Genomic DNA, 25,387 nt, shown 5'->3' on the forward strand with positions numbered 1-25,387 from the left:
GCTCGGGAGCAAATCTGGAGCTCATCGGCTTTAAGGAAAAGAAAACTAGGTTTGTGTCGCTGAGGTTTTTACCCACAGACACCTAACCAGCCCCAGAACATCTCTTAACGACCTGCAGACTGAGGTGGACAGGCGTTTCTTCCATCACTTCCTCAGGGTGTATCTGTGGACCAAGGCGTTCTCACGGAGGGGGTTCCCACAGAGGATTCCAGATGAGACCCCTCTCAGTGAACCGCGTTTTTTCACAGAAAGCGAACCCTCTAACACACTCCCCATGGGGGCATCTCAGCACGTTGTAAAATTATTAGTTGCTGCAGCCCTGCAGGGGCAAAGAATAAACTAGGACCAAGATTTATTTGAAGAGGTCTGTGTGTAACAAATTTCCATAGTAACAAAAGTTTAGCAAAACTGGTGTCATGGTTTTGATCCTGAAAGACAACTTTGGCTTAAATGTTAGAAAAGAAAAATATGTAATTCCAGTAAAACCATGCTCTGGAAATTTTTTTTTAAGAGATTGAAAAAGAAATGATCTACCGCTGAAAGGCCCTTCCTGAAGGTGGTTCTTACTTGTCTCATGAAACCGTGAACTCTGCTGTGTGACAATCTAACCACACAGACTGCTTATTAAAAAAATTTTTTTTTGCATTTTCCCTTAAAGCCAAGAAGGAAGGCAGCGAACTGATTGATCTTAACTTTGCTCCAAAAAGTTTCTTTTGGAAATTATAAGGATGCCACAAACTCTCAAAATCCATGCTAGCTTAACTCTAGGCCGGCGCTGGGATGTTGGCGGAGTGCTGAAAGCAGGAGGGTATGAAGGGATGAGGACTGCGATAAACAGGGCCGTTCTAACTGTAGCTTGTCCACTGACACGTGGGAGCCGATGCAGACTCCAATCATGTTGGGTTCTGTCGCCGAGAAGATCCAGAGACGTGTGAGTGAAAGGGCAGTGGGAGTTTGGTCAGGCATGGGAGAGTGCTGGGTTCCAAAGGCTGCTGGGTTTGGAGCCAGACCCCAGCCAGCTGCAGGTGGTCTGGGGAGACAGGGACCCCACCCAAGGGATGCTGGGCAAGGCAGCCTTTGCTGTGGAGTGACTGGAGACTTGTAATCCTCTCAGCAAACCAGTCCGGGCTGGGCAAAGTGCTTAGTGGCAGAGAAGAGGGTACGATTTGAAAAGAAGCCTTAAGTTCACTGAACTCACCTTTCCAAGTATCAGGTTGTTCCTACTGAGTGACTTCTGTACGTCAGGCACTGTGGTTGGCACAGAGAGCATGGCCGTGACCACTGTAGATGCCGCAGGGCATAGTCTCAGCGGGGGAGAAGGACTGGACATGTTCCTGTTAGTGCGTGATTGCGCGTTCTGACACATGCGCCGAAGGAGAAGTATAGGGGGATCTAAGAGGGTCTAACAGGACATGCTGGACCGGGAAACTTTCTTAGGAGGTAATGACCTTTGAGCTGAAGGACACCAAGCAGAAAGGTGGAGTGGAGGTGGGATGAGGGTCCAAATCAAGTCGGGGTGTGTGGGCTACCTTAGGTTTTTATGCTAAGGTCAGTGGATGCCGTGAAGGTGTTCTAAGGAGGGGACAGATGTGGGCAGGGGGAAAGCGGCAGCCTGGGGGATGGGCTACAGACACCACAAGTGCAGTTTTCTAAAAAAAGATGATGACCCTTGGGCGGGAGTAGACAGCAGAGACGGTGAAACACGGACAGAAGTGGAGAACTCTTAGGGGGCATAAAAGTTGTAGTGGGGAGCAGCACCATGAACTGGGGCATGCTGGAGAGGAAACAGGTCTGGGGGAGGGATCTGGGACCCAGGGACTTTGAAGTGTCCTTGAGACATGTGAGTGGTTCTAGAAAGACTCTGAGGTACAATTAGACTGGAGACAAAACCCTGGGACTCCGTGTCTAGATGGAAAGAGAGAGAAATGATGGATGGAGATGCTGTTGTCTCGGGAGACAGTACGCAGTGAGGAGAGTGGAGGACCTTTATGGGACTTCAGGAGCCAAAGCCTGTGTTGAAGATGATAAACTGGCCAAGGAACCTGACAAAGAATTGTCCTGGTGAGCCAAGAGAGGGGTGTTTCTGAATCCAAAGGGGAAAGTGTTTCACGGACAACGGGGAGGTTGACAGAAGCGAGCCCTGAAAAGGGCCAGTTCAGTCTGGTGACATGGAGGTTACTGATCACCTCAGGGCAAACCACACGGCACAGCTAGGGCTTAGGGAAACAGTCCAAATATGGTTGAGGTTTTTAATCAACTGAGTGAACAGTTCAAAGGCCAGACTACGCGACCCCTGCGTGGAGCTGGAGACGGTAGAGTGAGGCACAATCAGCTGAGTCAAAAGGAAATGGTGCTTTTGCTGATGGAGCCTCAAATAAAATGGCGTGCCCCAAACAGGCATTTTCTTAAGTTTAATGGTGCTTATGTTGTGGCTTTTAACGAATCTGTTGTTTCTGATGCTTTAATTATGAATCTAATAGTAAAACATTGATTATTTCCTTGGGAACAAGGGGATACGCAGGCAGTTACGGCAAGCAGATCGTCTGAATCACAAGCGAGCGATGATTTGCAGCTGAAGTACGATATTATCTTACGGACGATCGCGGGTGGGGCAGTGTGTGAGAATGGCGTGCCAACAGTGAGTTGGAAGTCACTGCAGTTGTGAACAGGTGATGAAAATTTAAGCGGCCTAAATATGATGTAGGTAGACTAATGGCTTTTCTTATTTAAAAAGCTGTGAAGCCTGCCCGTTCACATCAGACCACATTATTAACCACCGCAGAGCTAATGGAGAGTCGCAGACCTGGGGGAAAACTTCAGCTTCTGGTCCTTGAACTTATTATCCATCTGACCTTGCAAAAACGACCTCCATTTGCTGGGCCTCAGTTTCCTCATCTGTAAAATGAGGATGACAATGAAAGCTATGTTTCAGGATTGTCGCTTGTATGAAATGAGATCAACTGTGTATGTCACTTAGAATGCCTGGCAGACAGGAGGTCCATCATAAATTCAGTTCTTGTCATTATGTTATGAGTGTACTATGATAACACATTTTCATAAATCTGTCAATTTTTGGAAATTAGATACACAGCACTGGAAACGTTAAGGCGAAGCATAAAATCATCATTTTGGTTTTTTAACTTTTGCTCTTTATTTCTTCAAATACAAACTTGAGCTGATTTTCAGCCATAGCACATGGAGGTGAACATAATTGTGAAAATATCGAAGTATTTGTGTAGGACTGGTTAGTAAACAGCTGCTGGACGGGCCCCTCCCCCTGTGCTCCGAGCCATCCTGTCCTTCCCCCCGGGATCCTCAGACGTCCCCAAGGCTCGGGAGAAACGCCAGAACCTCCTCCAGCTCTGTGGCCCGATATGTTCTGATTGTCAGGCCCAAGCCAGTTACTAACTAACCAACATGCATTCTGATCAATATTGCTGTAACACGTGCTTTCCAGTAAATGCTTAGTGTCATTACCCAAGCTCTCCGCTTATCTGTAGCTATAAAAATGCACTGCAGTTGAATTCCCATTTCCTTGATGTTGAGAGACGCGAGCGTTTGTCTGCATTTGCTTACCGTCCATTTGTGCTCCCTCCTTGGTCATTTCTGTGCTGATCATGGGCCTGCTTCTGCCATTGGAGCCTCAGTGCTCCTCCTAATGACGTGTGGACGCTCTTCATAAATCTGAGTGTTGACACAGTTTATGTGTGTTTGTCATTTCTAGTCTACCTGTCTTTTAGTGTTGCTAGTGATCTTTTTTTTTTTTTCCGGAAGTTTATTAAAATGGCAAAAATTTTCAATTCCTACCATTGCTTTGATGCTTGGGAAGTTTCTTCCCTCTATCTTAGAGTCAGAAAAAAAATCATGTCTTCTAGCTTTTTTAGGCTTTTGCTTTTAAGTCACAGACATTAAACTCGTCCATCACCTATAGTTGATCTTGGTGGCTGATGAGAAATAGGGGTGCAATGTCACTGTTTCCCAACAGCGGGTCCCCCCAATCTGGTTGAGTTGGATGCCTCCTTCATTTTAGATGACTTTTGGCTTATATACCTATTTTAACACTTTTTGGGAAAAGATGGGCTGTCCTATGTTAATATTTTTGCTTTTAAATATTATGCAGTGTCTCTGGTTGCTAGGCAAGCGCGATGCCATCAGCATCTTTGTGAACCTCCGCGGGGTCCATGCCCTCGCTCTGGAGTCGGAGCCCGAGCCATCGTGAGACTTGCTCTCAGCTGACTGGGTCGTGGCAGAGCTCTTCTTGATGCTAAAGTAGTAACGGTTTGCCAGGACTTCGTATATGGCCTTAGAGCGGAACCGGAACACTTTCTTAAAGCACATGAGGTGAGCAGGTGTATTCATCACCTCTGACTCCACATTTGGAGTCAGACATTTGGATAGGACAGTGTCTAACTTGGACTGTCAGGTTGTGCTTTCATAAAATAAGTTTATAAAAGAAAAAAAAGTGTGAATTTTCAAGGATTTATTTTCATTGAATTCATAGAGGAAAGAAAGACCCTCTGAATAAAAGGAATCCTTGGATCAAAAAAGACATTTAATTACTTCTTCAAGCTCTAATGGTAGCACTTTTCCATAATTTAAAAAATAATTTGGATGAACTTTTCTTTTTGCTTCTCTACCAAAGTGAGGCAGGGAGCAGGGACAGCCCAGAGGAGAAACAACGTCTCTCGTTTCACTTTCGACCCCTCGGTAATTCCAGGTTAAACGCACCTAAGGATATGACATTTTTTCCCAGGGCGTCATTTCACAGTACTGTTGTATCAACCCCAAAATATGTATTTTCAATTACTTACCATTTAATATATCATTTGACATTGAAATTTCTACACAACGATTTGTCTTTCTCCTCTATCTCTTAAGACTGGATCTCCAGCTGAGACCAAACTGATGAGCACATTGCAAAGAAACTTACAGGTGTGCCTAGTAAAAGAACATGCAAAATTACTACAGAGAAGACTTTATAATAAATACTTTTAGAAATTTATAGTAATGTAATTTACTGTTGCAAAAGTGTCATACTCTAAGATAGTATCTTACACAGTAATTGGTATATATTATTGAAGAAGGTCTAGCATTTGCAGGACAGAAAACTTATAAGCAATGCATCTTTTTTTTGTGGGAGAAGAATTCGTAATATTATAGCTTGTGTCCCTGACAATTTATTTCTTACCTCATGTCTGTGACGTTTCAGAAAAATAAAGAAGCAAAATTTGAATTTCAAACTTTGAGGGTTGATTTAAGTTATGCTATGCTGTTAATGTCTCAGAGGTTTTCTTGTAGTATGTTTCTTGTTAGCCTATCATTTTTAAAGAAACTTCAGCAAGTAGCATTTAGAACTAATAAATAAATCTGTCAGCGTTTTCAAAAGTGCTACAGTGTTTCAAAGAAAAAGGCATTGTTCTTTACCTAACCCAAGGTAGCAACAGGAGCAGGGCAGGCTGATTTAGGGTAAGATTCCAAAGCTGCACTATCATGTCACTAATGCTTAAAAGCCTTTAATTTACATTTTCAGAAAAAAATATATAGAATTAAATATCTTTGAACCAGCAAGACTGTTCATTACAGGAAGTTATTATTTTGATCAGGCTGTTGGTTTCTGAAGTCTCCTGGCAACAATACAAAAATAGCTTTCCCTTGTTAATAAAGAACAATCTGCAAAAACAAATTAGAAATGTGTTAAGGACAAAATAAACAGACATTTTATTTTTTAAACTTGGGGGCCTCTGAATTTCACAGACTTCTGGAATCTGGGGCGCTCCACCCAACTGCGACACATTTTATTGCTCTGTTATAGGTTTGGCACGAGACAAATAATTTTCCAACTGTTGGAACAATGTAGATTCACCTTTTTCCAGAAGGGGAAAAAAAAAACAAACTCTATCTTACATATTAAATTCCAAATAGAGAAACCGTGTCTGTATCACTCTTCCCACTTTATGATGGAATTTGAGAACTAAGGGGAAAATTACATACATATATATATATATATATATATATATATATATGTATATATGAAAATGGTATATCTAAGTGTAGCTGAAACTTACATCTGGTGAAAGGATGTTTAAATTGGTGGAGAAAAGTCAATCCACAGAGCTAAGCTCCCATGTTGTGAAATCCTACTTATAGCGGTCACATGAGGCCAGTCACCTGGGATTCGTTGCAGTAACTCCTGTCTAGTTCTTACTGTTATGTATTATACACACACTGCTGGCCGCTGTAGGGAGCTTGGTATAACTCTGGCTGAGAAAAAGTTCTTTGAATACTTGCTTAGTCTAACAGTTCCTTCTGGATGATCAGAAATGAATATTGACTTAACTGCCATTTCAACCAACATACCTGTTGGAGTGAAGTGAGGTGGGGAGAGAGGCTAATATTTTAGTTTTTTTAAAAAAGCATGAAATTGAGATTTTTCATGTTTATACAAAAGGATGATATAAATAACGTCCAATGGAAAGTGATTATCCCATGTTTTCTGCCTGCTTTCTGAAATGGGCGTAAAAAAAAAAAAAAAACAACCCAGAGCTGTTCACGAGACACGTGTGAACAAATTTACTCAGTTGAAATTGAATCGTGGCTTCAGAGCTGTGTGTTTTGCCCTCCTAAACGCATGGCTGAGGCTGGCGTGGATGGGGACAGTGGGAGGCCGAGGGGCTGGGTGATCCGTTTAGGTTTACCTGGTGAGAGGGTAATGACATCGTCGCGTTGAGATGCACAGAACATGCAGGTGTTTGTGAGAACAGCGCCTGAGCGTTTTGGATGGTTCTCAGTTCTTTCGCTCGGACGCCAGCCATCGTGCCTTTTGTTACAGCCTTGTTCACACCCAGACGACACGCCTGCCGGCGTGTCAGCCTAGAAAACTGTTTTCTCTGGCTTGTGCTCTCTGCTTCCTGACGTCTGCGTTTCTGCTGTCCCAGGTGGTTTCATTGTTCTTGCCTCTCCGTCTCCCTGGTCCCCACCCTCCCTGGCGTTGACTCTCCCTCCCCTCTGTCTCTGTCCCCTTCCTGGTCCCCAGCTTCCTTATCTTCCCGCTGGGGATGCTCCCGCAGGGGTCTCGGCAGCCAGCGTGGTCAGGGATTGGATTTCCAGCTCCCTGATGCAGGTGACAGAGTGAAGCAGCGACTGAAGGTAGGGGAGGCTCAGTGAGGTTTGCGGCTTCTGCCTCTGAAAAGGCAGGCAAAACTGGCATCACCGTGTTGATTACGCATCTCAGGAGACCAGCTGGTGCAGCCCTCGGCTTCGCAGGGAAGGTGTCGTTACCCCCAAGAGGCAGCTGAGGTCTTGAGAGGTTAAGTGATCTGCTTCAAATCTCACAGCTAGTGAATGGTGGCTGTGTTGTGCATGTGTGTGTATGTGAGACAGAGAAACTAGAGCATTGGTAGCTTCCTTCTAAAGTTGACCTTTTTTCTCCCATTTGGATACATTTTTAAAGTACAGAAAAGTACAGAGAATAATGTAACAATTAACTATATTCTCATCACTCACATTTAGAACTGTTAAGCATTTTGCATTACTGTGTCTTTTTTTAAATTTATGTTCTTTAAAAATCACACAGGAAAAGTATGCATTCGTGCTCTTTGGGGGGAAAAGGTGGCCAGAAATAGAATAGAGAAAGACTACATTAATTCTCTTTAAAAAAAAAAAAAGACAGAAAAGAGAAAGACAGTACATCCTGCAGTGATGTCAATACCCTCTCTGACCGGCCCCACCGTCTCATTCTCTTTCTTTCTCCTTCAGTCACTAAACACCCAGGTTCAGTCTGATGAGAATCCTGCCAACGTTACATGTGTATTGATACCCATGACCAGAAGACAGTGTTGTTCTCCACTTGTTTCATCATCCTGAAACTTGCTTTCTTTACTAATGCCGTTTGCTGAGATGAAACACACATATCTTTAGTGCATTGGTTTTAACCGTCACTCAGCAAGGCATTGTGTGCACGCACCACACTTTATCCAGATAGTCGCTTTCAAACATCTGGGCTCCCAGTTTAGGATTGGGCTATGCCATTTCCATCCCAAACCATACCACATCTCTCTGTGCATGTGTGCTTCCCTGGGGATGAAATGGCACGTGCTTCGTGGCCACGCGCCTTCTCCCTTGTACTCAGTATTGCCAAATGGCTGCAACAGAGACTCCTGCCAACTCGAACGGGGGATTCTGTTTCCATAAATCCTTCCCAGCAATCAATGGTCTTTGTCTTTTTAATTTTTATATAGTCGATGGAAATATAGTTTATCATTTTATTGTGCAAGTAAGAGGTAAGAGACTAGGTGAGAGTTCAGAACACCTCGGTGTGGAAATGGAATTGTGACCAGAACCTAGGAGACAGCAAGACACAACTCTATCAAGACTGTGTGCTGATTTTATGACAAATATCATCAATAACAATGAACAAGATATTATGGGACACATTATATTAGTTTTCATATAAGTTGCTTAAAAGGTGTAGAAACAACGTCTTTTCAGTAATTTACAAATGGGGTGAAATCTAGAACAGGAAGCAAAAAATAATCTAAAAGTTGGCTGCATGAAATTAGAAAGAGGCCATGTTGATAGGGATAAATGATTAACTTTATTGATTAAAGGAAATGTTTTTCGGATTAAACATTAAGATGTGCTCTTCGTTGCTTTGAGACCGGATGCCTGCTGACTTTCGGAGGGGCAACCTGGCATTAAAGGGAGAATGCCATGAGATTTAGGAGACTAGTTTAGGCTGAAACTAAGAAATACGTCAGTGACTATGAAATAGACGAGACCCGAGAGGAAAGAGGTGTGGTGTGTGGTCTGGGAACCAGGCAGTCTTCTGGTAGTGCCTCCCACCCTCATCCAAAGAAAGAGACACTCTGCTTTCTGAAATCCCGTCGCTTCTGCGGCCCTGGTTCACTCGGATGGGGCACCACTGTTCTTAATCAACAGTCAAGCTTTGGAAGAGAAACTGAGGACCCACCTTCCCACCTTTGGAGGGAACACATTTGACCAGACGGCACGATGTCTCCCTCTCAGGAGCTGTGAGGTGTCTGCTTAGCGTCTGAGGCCGACAACGCTCCCACCAGCACGGCTGGAGGATTCGTTTATTAGAGAGACTTTATGTGTCACATATAAAGCATTTACCAAGCATTTTATAATCGTTTTTTACTGCTCCACCTAGCAACCTTAACATCACTGCAGCCGTGCCCTCTGGGCCTCAGGGGTCTGCTGCCGCAATCACACCCAGCGCCTTCCGGAGCCTCCTCTCCAAACCTTCCGCTGGGATTCTGTTTAATCTCAATCAAAGTTAAAGTTTAGAAGTTGTCATGGTTAGAAAAGAGGATAGATAATTTAGCTGCCTTTGGACTTTGAGGATTACAATGATAGCCGATTTGTAAGAAAAAAAAAATTCCTGTAAAATGAAAGGCCGTGTCTTTGGCTCTGGAAATCTCTCTTTGTTCTAAAATGAATAGGAAGATATTAAAAGTACAGAAAAATATACTGGTACAGAAGGAGTCACTGACATTTATTTCTCAAGCTATTTGTTGAATCCAATATAGAAAAGAGGCAGAAAGAGGATATTTTACACTAAAGGGATTAAAGTTACAAACAGAAATACCCAATGTCATTTATGCCTTTTAAATCTGTTTTTAGCATTTGCAACATATATCACATTTACAGCACGAAATATATTAAAAAGAGCGTCAGTAGTTAGTGGCCCAATGTGAAAGGAATTCAGTAAACCGCATGTCTTAGTTGTGCTTGAAAATTATGTTTCAGGCCAGACCCTGAAGGACATTTTTTAGGTGAATTTAAGATTTTGCTGCTTTTAAATTTATAACTTAAAGAAGAAAATGGTGCTTGTGACTCCAGCATACCTAAGGAAGAGTCCACTGTGTGGAATTCTTGGAGAGCTGGTGCGTACCTGAGTAATTTAAAGCCAGACTGGATTCGATATTCAGGAACATTCCTTGGGAGTTTCCTGCAACTGACAATAAGTAAAGCCCCTTATGAGAACCCCCTTCTACCTCTGGGGCTATTCCCCACCCTCCCTGCCCTGATCTGTCAGTCTTCCAATTGAAAAAGAACCCAGATGCACTTTAGTTTTGTTAGTGCCTATTTTATGAGATGTGTACATCAGAGTCACGGTAAAAATAATATTTGTAAAAAAAAAAAAATCAGGGAAGACTGTGAGGTTGATACACAAGAATAAACTTTCAAGAAAATGTGCTAATTGTCAGTGGATTGGAAGACTGTTGTTGAGACTATTCATTGCATTTGAATAAAGAGGCAGACTGAAATCTGCCACCCCACCCTCTCTGCCGGACTCCAGAGTGAAAGGAATCATGTAGGGAATTGAAATCCCCTGTAAATGACTTAACAAGTGTAGAAGAGTAATACAGTTCTTTTTTACCCATTAGTTATTTTCACTTCATAAAATCATAACGACTGGTAATGTGAAAACAGAAAATTTTGTTCACTTTCTTTTTCCCCTAGCAATACAGTGCGGAACTTGGAAATTCATCATGGAAGGGACTAGTCAAGAAGTGGAAGAGTGATCAGACCTGATTAAATGTTGTCTAAGCAGTGGTTTGCAGGGTGAACACAATTGCTGTCATTCAGGAGATGTTCCTCCAAACGATTGCATATATATACACACACACACACACACACACATATTTTTAATTTTAGAAGCTTCAACTGGCTAATGTGCACTTTAATGACAGTAATGTTATTCTCCCAAGAGATAACAGCAGTCCTACAGAGTCTAAGTAGAAATAACACATTTATGACACGTATTTATAGCCTCCCAGACACAGTACTTCTCCATCAACACAGTCAGAGCTAGGAACAAAGCCCAAGAAGTTAGCTTCTAGTGTCTGATTCTAAAACCCTCCATCCCTTAACAAACAAACAAACAAAAAAGTCATCTTACCTTGTCAGGAAGAAAGAGCCTTCAGCTCCGGTAAATTGCAGGGCTGTAATTTAAAAAGAAAAAAGGAAAGAAAAAGGAGAGGGGGAGGAAAAAAAGTACGGCAACTTTGATTCAAAATGTTTAAGATTCTAGCAGGACATATTGCTTTTGTATCTTTGAGTACCGCGCAAAGATTCCTGCTGAAGTGCTGTGCAATCTTCCCCGAGTGTAGAGAGAACGCACACTTGAGCTTTTCCCTCTCTTTCCCCTCTTTTTACAGCACAAAGAGCTTCCCCGCTCTGACCCCGCACTGTGCATTAGTGGAAGGCTCAGGAAGTTGATCTTGGAAGGGCTGACTGCTCGTGTTGCCCTGGGGTTATGCCCCCTCTTGATGATGTGTTAAAATTCTCACATTTTGGCCGTGGGTCATGTTTGCATTGTCACGTTGCTATTGGACTTGACCTATTTGAGCACGGAAAATGTTTTCCCCAAATATCTCCAAAAATAGTTAAAAAAATTTTTTTTTCCTGGTGATACGGCCGTTTGGATTCCTGTGTGATCTGCTCCTGCAGTGAGACTGCAAGCGCAGAAGGGCAGGTGATGCGCTGAGAACTTTGATCTCTTCCTGCCCTTCAGCCTTTGGAGTTCATCAGAATCAAGTCAGTTTCAGGAAGCTCTGTGCTGAGGGAAGCACAGTCGTAAACGCTGCTCCCGGGGCCCTAAGCCCTCACTGAGCAGGGAGATGACACACTCGCTGCCAGTTCCTTTCAGAATCAGCCGGCTTTTATTTTTGTCCCCGTGTATCTGTTTCCTGTTTTGTCTCCAGTCTGTAAATGAGAATTGGATTTACCGAGTAGAGTTTTCTGCACTATTTTCCTATTGGGGTGTGTGTGTGTGTGTGTGTGTGTGTGTGTGTGATGTGTGACTGCTGAAAGCTGGTTGGGTTTTTTTTTTTTTTTTAGAATAATTGGTGAGCCAAACCATACTCTTACTAATACGCAGTATGATTTGTTGTCATAGGAAGGAGGTTAGGACGTATACTTCTAAAGCATTACTCAGACAGTTGTATTATTTTTCACCCGAGTCAGCCAATGAATCAGTTAGTTCAGCAACAGGGACAGTAAGTCACCTTAGTGTCAGGGTCCTGGGGAGTCATTTGGTCCCCATCCATCCCCTTGGTGTCCTCACCCCATCTCCTGTCCTACTGGCCATCTAAATGCCAAAGATGCCCGGATTCACATCCCTAGCTCAGAACTCTCTACAGAATTCCAGACCCATATATTCAATTGCCTGTGATATCTCCATTTAAAAATCTATGAGAAATGTAATTCTCAGCAAATACACCTTCTGAGTTGCTTCCCAAATGTGCTCCATTGCAGACATCCTCGTAGTCAGTCAACCAATGGCCACTTCCGGCCACTCCAACCTTCCAGATGTTCCTGCCAAATATTTGGAGTCAATTTTGTCTCCTCCTTTCCCTCGTATTCCACATTCAGACAGCGGGGAGAGACCGTTGACTTTATTCCAGCAGTGCTGGAGGTTCCCGGGCTTCTCCTGCCCCTTGCCTGCCCCCAACCCAGCGTTACTCCAGTGGGGTCCCCACCGGCCTCCCTTCTGTCCTTGCCCCCGTCATCATCTCAATCCCACGTCCACAGCATCTCTTTACAACACAGGTCGGGTGATGTTGTGCCTCTGTTCACACGCCTGCATTTCTCCCCAGCTGAGTCAGAAATAGAAGCCACGTGGTTATCGGGTCCTACGAGCCCCTCCAGCCGACCCTTCAGCTGCCCCCGGCGTCTCAGAGTGCAGCTCCTCCAAGGTCTCCCTCGTTACTCCACTGCCAGGTCCTGCCCGTCCCTCTTGGAATGGAACCTTCTCCTGGCTGGTGCCTTTTGCGTTGGTTCCTCTCTCGTCCTGAAAATACCCCCATGGGGAGTCCCCTCCCCTCCAGCATCTTTGCTCAAAGGCTCCCTCACAACCAAGTCTACCCTGAACTCTCTCTTTAAAATGCGTCCTCAGCCCCACAGCCTCCATGACCTGCCCTACATCCTTCTTGCCCCCACACCTGCCTAATATGTGCTTTACTCATCCGTTATTTTGTGTGTATTATCGCCTCTTTTTCCCTCTCAACCCCGACCCTGCCACTACAAGATTCACTCGTGCAAGATCTTTGTTTTATTCTGACATATTCCAGGCTCCTGAAACAGTGCACAGCACAGAGAGATGCTGAAAAAATATTTCTTGAATGAATGGCATCTTAAAAGCGTGTGGAATTAAAGAAATGTTGTAAATAAAAATTATGTCTATGCCCTCACCGTGCTGAAGAACTCAGGGAGGGAGAAGGGAAAACCCGAATGGAAAACACCAGAAGAGCAAAACCTGTAGAACATCTCATTAGACATAGAGGACTAAGAGCCATGAAAAAGTAGGGGAGGCAGCTAGAGTGGACATATTCAGGGAGGACCTGGATATATTTAACTCGTTGCTCTCAGTTTACAGGTGATGAAGCCTGACTTGAGCCAGACAGCAGCTGGTTCTCTAAGAATCCCTTGTAAAGCCTAATGCAAAGGTTAATGAAATGGGATGGTTGAGAGACTCTCTGGTTCTCCCACCTCTGAGCCTTCATACAGGCTGTTTCTTGTACTTAGACACCCTTCCCTCTCTTTTCACCTGGCCAACTTCAGCTTCTCCTTCAGGTCTTGGTGGGCAGATCGCTTCCTCAGGGACCCTTCCAAACCTCTCCCCCAGGACTGGCTTCCTCTGCTTAGCACTCCTGAAGCTCTTTACTTCTTCATCACAGCAGCTTTTGAAGCCTTTCTTCCTGACCAGTCTGTAAATTCCTCAGGGAGAGGAGTATCTTTGTCCTGTCCCAGCTAGCATCCTAACACCCAGCAGCCGTGGAATGTTTGTGGGCTGAATGACTGTCAGCCACACCCTAATCCAGGTCCCATTAGCCATTATCAAAGACAGAGAGCCTGGGATTCGCTGTCGCCTGGGCTCTGATTTCCCAGTCAGACTGTCTCCCAGTCTTGCTGTACCTAATACCTTTTATTCATGGAGGAATGACTCATCAGAAATATTTTGGAAGCAAAGAGAGAGAAAGAGTCTAAAAATTAGAGCTCCCTCACTTTGTGTGATTATTCATTTGGCACATGGTGGGATACAAAATTGCTTAAGATCTTTCTCCTTATAATTTGCTCAGAGCCTCGTTCAGGGAAAGGGAGTAAAAAGCATTTTAAAAAACGTTGAAACAACTGGTATTAGAGAGATGTTCTGATGTGACCATGGCAGCACTGTGCTTGGGTGTGTAAGTTTCCAGAACTGTCTTAAAGAGTCAGCTTGACACAAAAGGAAGGTAATGCCATACAGTTAGAGCAGGGCTTGGAGAACCATGGCCTGTTACCTGTTTTTGTGTGGCCTGGGAGCTAAAAATGTTTTTTACATATTTAAGTAGAATAGCAAGAACAGAAAAATAATATTTCATGATAAATGTATATTTTATGAAATTCAAAATCAGTATCCACAAATAACGTTTTATGGGAACACAGCCATGTCCATTTATTTATGTTCAATGGCAGGGTAGTTAGTTACAACAAAAACCACTGTATAGTTCAAAAGCCAAAAATATTCACTATTTGCCCATTTAAAAAAAAAACAAAAAAAAAAAAAAAAAAAACAACAAACTTGTTGATCCCTGAGTTAGAGGAAATAGCAATTGCAAAGCTCTATCTGCAAAGTATGCAGGTTAACTGGAGTGCAAGGGGTGTGTGTGTGTGTGTGTGTGTGTGTGTGTGGCAGAGGGGTGTGCATGTGTGGAAGGGGCAGGATGTGTCAGGAAATGGGGCTGCACATGTACTAGGGAAGAACAAATCTGATTCCACAATGAATCTGCTTCTGTTACATTAACCTTTGTATTCTATTGCTTTTGCTACAAGTTAATCACTAAAAGGATGTTATCTATAGCTTAAAAGATACATAATAACCCATCTCTGGGAACCCTGCCTCCCAGGTAATGAGCGTTGAGCTAAAATACCTTTGTGTAGCTCACAGGAAACATCCTGACCAGACCCACCTGTGAATGGCCAAGAAAGCAGAAATGAACACAGCCCCTCTGGAGGCTGCCCAGAAAAGCAGAGGTAAGTCACGGGGAAGGAACCTGTCTGAGGGTCATTGTCATAGCAACCCCATCCGGGAGCACTTGCTGCTAACAAAAAGAGCTTGGAGGGGCATCACCCAGGCAGAGGAGCATCTTAAGTAACAGTCAGAGAAAGAGTTGGACCTCATTAAGGGAACATTAAGAGATTTTCATTTGGGGTGGTGTCTCCAAAGAACCACAAATGCATTCAAGACAGAAAGTGCCCTGAAGATGCCCAAAGTCCAGAGAACGCTGCTGGTGAGTGATCAGAACCTTTCTGTACACCTACCTCTCCCTCCTCTAGTCTGTCTCAGCCCAGGAGGAGCCAGAAGACAGCCTCGTGGGGACAAGGGTAGGACAGGAAAAGGAGAAAGTGTTGAAATGGAGAGGCTAACCCCTTTCCCACAGCAGTCCCGGCAAAGCAGGGGGTGAAGAAAGGGAAACAGGAGAGAAAACTTACCTCCGAATGAAGCTCAGCATTTTGACACTCATGATTTAGACTTTTAAACGACTGAAATTGGACTACTTTAATGAGTAAACATGCCTGAAGGGCTTTCCTTGTCTGAGAATGACCAGGAACATCAGGTGCCCCGTTGCTGGCCACAGAGCAGAGTTTTGAAAGGGTGATCATGACACAGCGATACTGTTTTCTCCTTGTGTCCAGTGGAATCCTGCCCTCTTGGCCCCACAAAGAAGGCTGCAGAAGGTCTACGCTCGTAAATCACAGTAGCAATTTTACAGAAGGTCGCTTTCTCGATCTTGTTTTTGGAACAATAAAACATGAAGTTAAAAAGCATTTAAGTATAAGATTTTATTAACTTCATAAAAGAAATTGTTAATATTAGCCAAAGACTTTATGAGGATATAGTTTTCAAAAAAGACCCTGTATGGTGATCAGTGGGAGTGGGTAGTAATGGAAAACCACCGCATTTGGGACTCAGACGGGGGCAATCTCTCCATTTGGCGATAATTGAATCTCAGTTGTGGTAGCTTATCCTATCAGGGTCAGACCTATGTTGTGAAAGAGAGGAAATTAAATGTACTAACCAGAAAGTTGCTCAAAGAACATTAAGGTCACGACAGACGCTAACAAGGAAATTCACAGTTGCAGCCTGTCTCCCCTCCACGGACTCAGAGGGGCATCTGAGGGAAGTGGTTCAGAAAACACCCCGGTGTTAGCAGGTATTGGAAGTCGGCCTTGACTATACGTTTCCTTATTTTCATTAGCTTGGGTTACAAACAGCATTTTTTGAATGCCCTTTTTGGTAAGCACACTTCCTCTGTTTTTACTTACAAGTTCTGTGGTAAGTAAGAGAACTTCTGTAATCAGTAATCACCCATTTTATTTCTATTTTCTGTAATTTCACAATGAAAGACAAACTTCTCCACTATCTCATAATTACCTATCTTGTCCTGTAGAACAATACTTTCTTTGTGTAACAAAATATTCTTCTAAGAAGCTGGTAAAACTGGTTAAGCGGGTTCCCCACTGAAGCAGAAACCAACTCAAAAGGGAGCTCACAGATGGAATCTCCAGTGTTTATTTTCACATATGGGTGGGTAAACATCAAATATGTGACCAGAAAACCTTTTTTTTTCTCCTGAACATGCAGAGATAACATGAAATTGATGTCTGAGAATAAAACGTAAATAGCTCAGGAGTTTAGTGATCAGTCAAGACAGAGAAACGCAGCATGGAAATCTCAGGGCAGACGCCCGCGGAGACGGAAGCCACATAACTGCAAGTCTGTGTCACCTGCATCTTTATAGCGTCTCTGGGGTCTACCTGTGGGCAACAGGGCTTGGGGATCTGGCCTGTTTCACCAAAGTAAACATTGAAATAACTCTTTCAAATAAGTGTGTGAATATTATTCAGTTCATTCATTGACTAAACCCTGAAATTACATGGTTTACTTTTTTAATGACCCAAGTGAGTATGCAATTTAATTCCATTTGCCTTCACTGACGTCAGTGAAGTTGAGAAAGAAATGCTGTTATAAAAATAGTCCACATTGAAGAAGAAGAAGAAAAAAAAGTATGGTTGGGTAAAAGTTTAAGGTAAAATTCTTCAGCTTCTTTTAACAAAAAGTAACATCTGATCAACATCATTAAATGTTAGTATAACTCTTATCCCCAAAGCCTCTTCCAAGTAAACAATCCCTCCAGGATATCAGTTTTCTGTAGCAACATGCTTAGAGGAAAAAAAAAACATAGTTTCTACGCCAAGAATAAAATTCTACTGGCCAAATATTTGCATAAGCAAACATTTTCAAATTCAAATTCTACATACACGCTAAACCTCTTGGTGTTTCTAAACGCTTTTGTGATTAGTCTTCAAGTTTTTGTTGGACAGATGTGTAAAACCAATAATTAGAAGTGAGGTGTTAAAAGATAAAAAATAAGGAGGATTTTGTTCATTATTAGCACTTAAAATTATGCTTAGCTCTTGTTATAGAAAACCAAAGATCCCAGACAAAAGTACTTTTAATTTGACCTGTCTTCAGATTCAAACCTTGAATTTATTAGAATCATTTCATTAGGCAGCCAGGGAGGAACTGGCTAAGACATAAGATGAAAGATGGTGGGACATAATTTTTTTTGTTTTTCTTTCCAGTTGAGGCAACCTCAAGTACACTTGTGTCTGTGACATCAAGTCTGAGACACAACAGCGATGTGTATGTGGGGAATTAAAACAGCAGTATATAGACACATATAATTACATCCAACTCACCTGAAAAAAACCCAGGTCCTAAATATTGGGGGAAAATAAGAACTTTCTAACAAGTTGTGGTTTGACTGTTGCAGATGAAAGGATGGGATCTAAATTTCACGTTACTTCAGCACATATGAATTTTACTGAATAAATAATTTATAGAAGACTTACCTGAATAATTTTCCTGAAAAGTAGTCATGAATATCAGTCATTTCAAAGACTGAAACAATTGTTTTTCATGGTCTCCCAATAAACAGCTATTATCATTCATTCCCAGCTCTTTTTGGTTATTTTTTGGTTCTTTGTAACTGGAGCTCCTCAGTTTAGTAACCAACTTTTTGAAAATTAAAAAAAAATTATTTTATTGAAGTATAGTTGATTTACAATGTGGTGTTAGTTTCCAGTATGTAGCAAAGCAATTCAGTTATACATATATATACTCTTTTTCATATTCTTTTCCATTATAGGTTAATACAGGATACTCAGTATAGTTCCCCGTGTTACACAGTAGGACTTTGTTGTTTATCTATTTTTATATATGATAGTTTGTATGTGCTAATCCCAAACTCCTAATCTATCTCTCCCCATCCCACACTTTCCCCTTTGGTAACCATAAGTTTATTTTCTATGGTTGTGAGTCTGTTTCTGTTTCATAAGTAAGTTGATTTGTGTCATATTTTAGATTCCATATATAAGAGATATCATTCGTATTTGTCTTTCTCTTTCTGACTTACTTCAGTTAGTATGATCATCTCTAGGTCCATCCATGTTGCTGCAAATGGCAATAGTTCATTCTTTTTAATGGCTGAGTAGTATTCCATTGCATACATACACAATGTCTTCTCTAAGATACAGATCAGCTTTAGTGCTTCTCTCCGACTGGTGTCTGTTCTTCAGAGAAATTGCATCAGTAGGAGAGAGGAGTCAACAACCCAGTACTCAGGTTCTCACAAGTTCTTTCACTGCATGTTCTTCAAAAAGTTTCCCTTTGACAGAAAAAAAAAAATGTTACTCTGTCTCTGTCATTCCTCAGTCTATTGTGTGGGATGCAGCATATTCATTCTTTCATCAAGTGTTTATTGAGCACTTACTTTGCACCAGATGCTTGGCTAGTGCTGGGAACCCAAAGAAAGATAACACGTTCACCCTTAGAGAGCTTCCAGTACGTGTATATATGCTAGTATGTGCCACACTTATGCCTATTATCCATTCTTTTAGGTATAAGAACCTTCATAAAATAACTTAATCATCTTTATAAAGAAGGCTTTGTGATTTGCTTTTGCCCCTAATTGGTGGATGTTGCCCGGTAAGTCATCGATGTTGACGATGGAGATTCCAGGGGTGCTAATGGTATGGTGGTAGTTCCGAAAGTGGGCTTCAGTGTGAAAAATAAAGATACATCTGTTACCAATTAGTGAGTAATGACATACTAGATGGAGAAAAAGAATTGCAGAAAGAGAGGGGTGTACAGAAACCCTGAACAATCAAAGTGGTGTCTGAAAGGAAAGCAGCTGTATTTTAAAGGACTGAAATTGTTATCAGTGACCAGCAGAGACAGTAAACTGGCACCCTCCTTTTGTGATATATCTCCTAAAAACCAACCAGCACCTACTGACACCTGTCAATACTTTCAAGTTTTCTTATATTAAGAGTAAGTTCAGTTACAAGCTTAGTTGACATCTATTGATTTTGCAATATTTGAAAAGGAAAATTAGACTGGTGTGTTGGGGACCAGTGTTGAGAGGCACTTGCAAGGCTCAGTCCTGTTCAAAAGACAGCCTTAGACTTCAGGAGATGCATGTTGATCCCCGTCAAGAGGGGAGGCTGATGCTTGGCCCATCTCCACATAAGGTCTGCTTGGTGTTCCAACAACTTTTACTGCAACCTATAGGAATCCATGATGTATAGGATGTGGTTTCAGGGAGAAGGCAATCATCTCGGGAATCAAATACCAGCCCCCCAAATTTAGCTTTTTAGGAATAATAACAGGCATATCCCCCATTTTTATTGAGATCATACATTGGCCAGGTAGAGACCTTACGAACACTGTCTGAACCTTTAAGCAGTTATGCACGGTCGGTAGAATTATTCTTATTTTACAAATTAAAACTCTGGATTTCAGAGAAATCAATAGTTTGAGACACAACAGCTCTGAAGTATCAGCATTGGTTTGAAAACCCAGGTGAGTCTCTAAAACCCAGGTTTTCACTGTCATTCCATGTTACTAATGACAAGACAGGCTTTATGCTATAAACTACATGACTAGGCGTTTTTAGACACAGAGTTCTCCATTTCTGATACTTCCTTATGTCCCAAATAAACCTCAATACAACAACAAACTGTTTAAAGCATTACATGGGCTCAGCGGTACTGGTTGCAGAAGGACCCTGGGTGCCTGGATTCAGAGAGTGATCATGTGTCATGGTTGCACTTACAGATTCTGCTAGTTGAGTCCTACCTAGGAAATCTGTAGCAAACCAAGGGTAGACCAATTTGTTTATTGCAGAATTGTTCAGACAGAAGGGCAGCTCCGAGAGCAGAGGTGAGACTTCAGAGCAAAGGCTTTTAGCTGTTTATTTGCTGCTGTGGTACATTTGTCAAATGTGTTGTCCTGAGCACTTGATTTCTTGATGATAACTCATGAGCTGCTGTAAAATGCTTTCAGAGCCCGAGATCAAAGGGGCCGCGTTGGAACTGATAATGCAGTTGCTACCTTTGAAGTTATAGACACTTTTATTTTGATATTGTTGTCCTTCCCTGATATTGGAAGGGCTTAATTTTATCACAGTTGCTTTTGGATGATGTTTACTGTGGACTGATATATTAGTTATTAAGTTTTTATTGTCACATAAAAATTCCCATTTACTCAAGAGAGAGACTGTATATAAATCAGAAGTGAATAAAATAATGGCTTTAGTGGATGTAATTTATTAATATTATGACCTTAATTAACTTGTTCATAATAATGAATATGTGAATTACCCATGGTTCTGCCTGACAGATATATTAGTCAGTGTTTGCTCATCTTGAGCATTTCAATATATTAGACAGCAATTCAAATTCTGAACTCTTGTCTTTCTACATTCATGAAAAAATGAAGTTATACACAAAATAAGTTTTAATTAAGTTTATTCATGATGAACAAGAAAGAGTCATATTATGGTCTATTACATGGCTTGTAGTCTGACATTTTCTTCCCAGCTCTATTCAGCTATATTTTATTTTTTGATTTAATTTAATTGATTAAATGATTTTATTTTGGGGGGTTAATTAGGTTTATTTATATATATTTTTAGTGGAGGTGCTGGGGATTGAACCCAGGACGTCATGCATGCTAAGCACACGCTCTACCACTGAGCTGCACCCTCCCCCAGGCTACATTTTAAATACAATAAAATTCACCCATTTTAAGTACAAGTATACAGTTTGATAAATTTTGGTAATTGATACAATCATGTAACCACTACCACTACAAATACATGGAGCATTTCCCTTAAATGAGGGAGCTTTGCATGCTCCCAGCCCCAGGGGGTCACTGATACACACTGATGTCGCTGCTGTTTTAATTTTTCTATAATTTCATGTAAATGGAATTTTATGATGTGTAGCCTAGATTAGGGTTCTCCAGAGAAACAGGAGCAATACAATTCTTTCTCCTATCCGTCTATTTATCTATCTACAGAGAGATTTATTTTAAGGAATTGACATTTGATTATGGGGGTGGGCAAGTCTGAATTCTGCAAGGCAGGCTGGAAGTTTTGGGAAGTTGAAGAGTTGATGTTGCATCTTGAGTCCAAAGGTAGTCTGGAGACAGAACTCTTTCCTTTTTTTAGGGGACCTCAGTCTCTTCCCTTAAGGCCTTCGCATGATTGGATGAGACCCACCCACATTATGGAGGGTAATCTGCTTTATTCAAAGACTGCTGGTTTAAATGTTAATCACATCTAAAAGATACATTCATGGCAACATCTAGACTGTTTGACCAAACAGCTGGGCAGCATAGCCTACCCAAGTTGGCACATAAAATTAATCATCACGCAGCCTTTTGTGATTAGTTGCATTCACTCAGGCATGATGTTTATGAGATTTATCCATGTTATTGAACGTATTCATAGCACATTCTTTATATCGTTCATTTGTATTCCATGGAACAACTCTACCACAATTACTTATCCATTTACTAGTTGATGAACATATGAGTTCTTTCCAGTTTTTGTCTAATATAAAAAAATACTGTTCTGAACTATGACAATTAGATGGCCTTTAAAATGACTTCTTGAGTCAGTTTAAAATGTGATCAATTTTACTTCATATATTGCTGCGTAAATGGCTGATGTTTATATTGACTTTAGAGTTTACAGAGTATGTTTGCATTTTTTTGCTTCATTTAATTTCTACCATATAATTATTAAAATAGTAAGCATGTAAAATAATGCTTTTTGTATATGTTTCCATATTAGTTATCTCATTTACTATTTACACTAATCCTGTGATGTAAGTATTTTTAGTTTCATTTTGCAGATGGAAAAATGGAAAGTTAGGGATATGTAAAGATTTGCCTAAGATGACTATAATAGGAAGTCACAGAGCTGGGATTCAGACCAGGGCGTTTTGACTTGAAGCCCAATTAGCTCTGTTCACTGGTGATAGCCAAGAGTGTGCCCAGAAATTTCTATGATAAAATTGCAATAAAGCATTGGAAAGAGGCATGGTCAAGGCTCAATCAACCTGAAGAGTTAATTTTCCTGATTTAGAAAGAACACAAAGTCTTGACCAAATTTAAGGAATGAAAAAATTCAATCTCCTCTGAAGTAGGTGCTGAAAGCTCCATTTTACAAACAAGGAAAAGCAAGGACCACTGAGATTAAACACTTTGCTCCGAAGGACATAGCTCATAAGACGTTGAGGTGCAGTTGGCACTTATGTCTGCCAGACTCCAAAGTGAATCCTCTAATCCAGGGTCAGCCAATGTATTCTATGAAGGGCCAAGTGGTAAATATTTTATGTGTTGTAAGCTATGGGACAAAATTGAGAATGTGATGTAAGTACTTATGTACAAGACTGTCTCTGTCAAAAGTACTCAGCTCTGTGGTTGAAGCATTAAAGCTGTAACATACATAAAGAAGTGGTGTGACGGCGTTCTAGTAAAACTTCACTTACAAAGACGGTGCACTTGGCCCGTGGTCTGTAGTTAGCCAACATCTACACCAAAGGATGCTCTATTGCTCCTTTTATTTGGGGGAGGGAACTCTCTTTTCTGCATTAGTTTTAAGTTATTGGGTAAGTGGAAGGTTTTCACTTAATGGTTCCCTTAGAAAGTTTGATTAAATGCCATTGAATAAAATCCCATTTAGTGCCTCCTGTTTATGGAAGTGCAGGTAAACGGGAAAATTGTCATCTTAGGTAATGCTGGTAGGCTTAAGGGCTCAGAACATCCAGTTAGCTAAACAGAGGATGATAGTTAAAACAGGGAGAGAAAAGCTAGATCATGTGATAATCTTAACTTCTCTGAAAAAGGAAATATTTCAGTTCCTATGTATATAAATCTCTGGTTTATTTTTGAGTCTGTCAACAGTACCTCACATGAATTGTGTAAGTCTCCTATTGCTGCTGTGACAAATTGCCACAAACTTAGTGGCTGCAAAAATACAACTTTGTCTTTTAGTGGGAGAGATCAGAAGTCTCGCTGGGCTAAATGAAGATGATGGCAGGGCTGCGTTCCTTAGGGAGGCTCAAAGGGAGAAGGTTTCCTTTTTCTAGCTTCACAGGCTGCCCACATCCCTTGGCTTGTGGTCCCTTCCCCTCAGTCTGACCTCAGCTTCTGTTGTCCATCTCCTGTATGGACCTTTGTGATGATTTGGGCCCATCTGGACTTAATTACATCTGCAAAGGCCCCTTTGCCATGGAAGGGGCCCTATCCCTGGGCTCCGTGAATGAGGACATCTTTGGAGGAGCGTTACTCTATCACAGAAATGATGTTGAGCAGTGGGTGGGTGGGTGGGGCACGGAGAGGACCACTTTAATAAGACTGTGTTCCTCCAGAGGCACAGGACAGCCTCCAGTTTGGGGAAGTCAGCTTAGGAAACAGTCCTGTCAACTGAGACCTGTCATTTTTCACAGCAAAAAAATCGGAAGCATTTTTGAGGCCCTGCCACCACTCCCTGGCTGAGCAGATATGAAGTGACAGCCACACGGACTTGATCTGAGTGTGAGAGTTTATCAGGACGTTGGCACTCTCCTTGTCTCTTTTAGCCAAGTAATTTGTACCACTCAAAATGTAGCTATTGTTAAGGAAATGATTTAAAGATGAGTCACATGTTGATGGTATTTAGCACCTACTGAAAGGATCTGTTACGTTTTCTTCTTTGCAGGGCTGCATGCAAATGTGTAACGGCTCTCTTGTAAAAGGGTTTACAGATGGTCCCGGACTGACAAAGGGTGACAATGATTTTTTGACTTTACTGTGGTGTGAAAGCAACAGGCGTTCAGGAGAAACTATACTGCAGATTTTGAATTTTGATCTCTGCCCAGGTGAGGGGTATGCGGTCAGATGTTCTCTTGTGATGCTGGGCAGAGACCACAAGCCGCAGCCCCTGGGAAGACCCCCAGGCACAAGGGTAAACAACTGATAGGGTTACAGCCACCCTGGACCCAGACAACCGTTCTGCTTTTCATTTTCAGTTCGGCGTTCGATAGACTGCGTGGGATACTCAACACCTCATTATGAAACTGGCTTTGTATTAGATGATTTTGCCCAAATGTACTAACGCAACTCTTCTGAGCACGTCTAAGGTAGGTGTGGCTAAGCTCTGATGTTCATTAGGTTAGGCGTGTTAAATGCATTTTTGACATACACTATTTTAAACCTGTAATGAGTTTATCAGGATGTAAGCCCACTGCATTGTTTTTTTATAGACAGATCTTTCAGAATTTCGTGGGGAACACCAGGTAAGGATTTTCTCACCACGAAAAATGACCACTGGGATGATGCTAGCCTGGTCTGTCCCAGGGGACTCGAAAGCAAACAGAATGATATTCTTTGCACAAAGTCTTTTAGATGAAGAGAAAGTAAAGTGAGCTGAACTGTTTCCAGAGGCTCCCCAGGAGAAATTCCAGCGACTTTCTGGTAAATAACCAGCCCTACTAGTGCTCTGCTGAGCTCTGAAAAGATGTGTAAACATGTCATTACCACGCCGAGGGGATCAAAGACGACAGTGACGGACCCCGTGTTCTATGTTATAAGGTAGAAATTGCTTCCCCGAATCGTGCTGCCTGGACTGAGTTTAGTGTGGAGATTGGAGCTCAGTCTCATGGTTGAATCCAAGAACCAGATTGGTTTCCCAAATAGGTGACAGTAATATCTTGTGGCTCTGTCTTTGGCTGCAGAATGTGTGAATCATGGGGTTCTATTTTCAAGAGCACCAGGCTTCAGTTATTTCCATGTGTAGTTAATCGCTGGCAGTAATACCGAAGCTGATGAGTAATTTCCCAACTTTAAAATTCCTTCGTAGAAGGATATTCCCCAACCTAAACACCAGGAAGCAGGATTTAAGTTAGATTTAAGAGCTGGCGGATGGTGAAGTTTGTTAAATACTGAAACCAGCTCCTGAAGGAGATGGCAAAGTCTTCACTGGAG

The 25,387-nt window shown here is 41.9% G+C and overlaps 1 long non-coding RNA gene across 1 annotated transcript; it reads left to right on the forward strand.

The window, feature by feature from the left end:
* Positions 1-6,658: 6,658 nt before the first annotated feature.
* LOC116668643 lies at positions 6,659-16,778 on the forward strand. The gene is made up of 3 exons (XR_004325874.1): positions 6,659-7,146; positions 14,947-15,039; positions 16,652-16,778. It is a non-coding gene; the product is annotated as an uncharacterized LOC116668643 (long non-coding RNA).
* Positions 16,779-25,387: the final 8,609 nt, after the last annotated feature.

The sequence above is a fragment of the Camelus ferus genome, chromosome 14, assembly GCF_009834535.1.
Source record: "Camelus ferus isolate YT-003-E chromosome 14, BCGSAC_Cfer_1.0, whole genome shotgun sequence".
NCBI lineage: Eukaryota > Metazoa > Chordata > Mammalia > Artiodactyla > Camelidae > Camelus > Camelus ferus.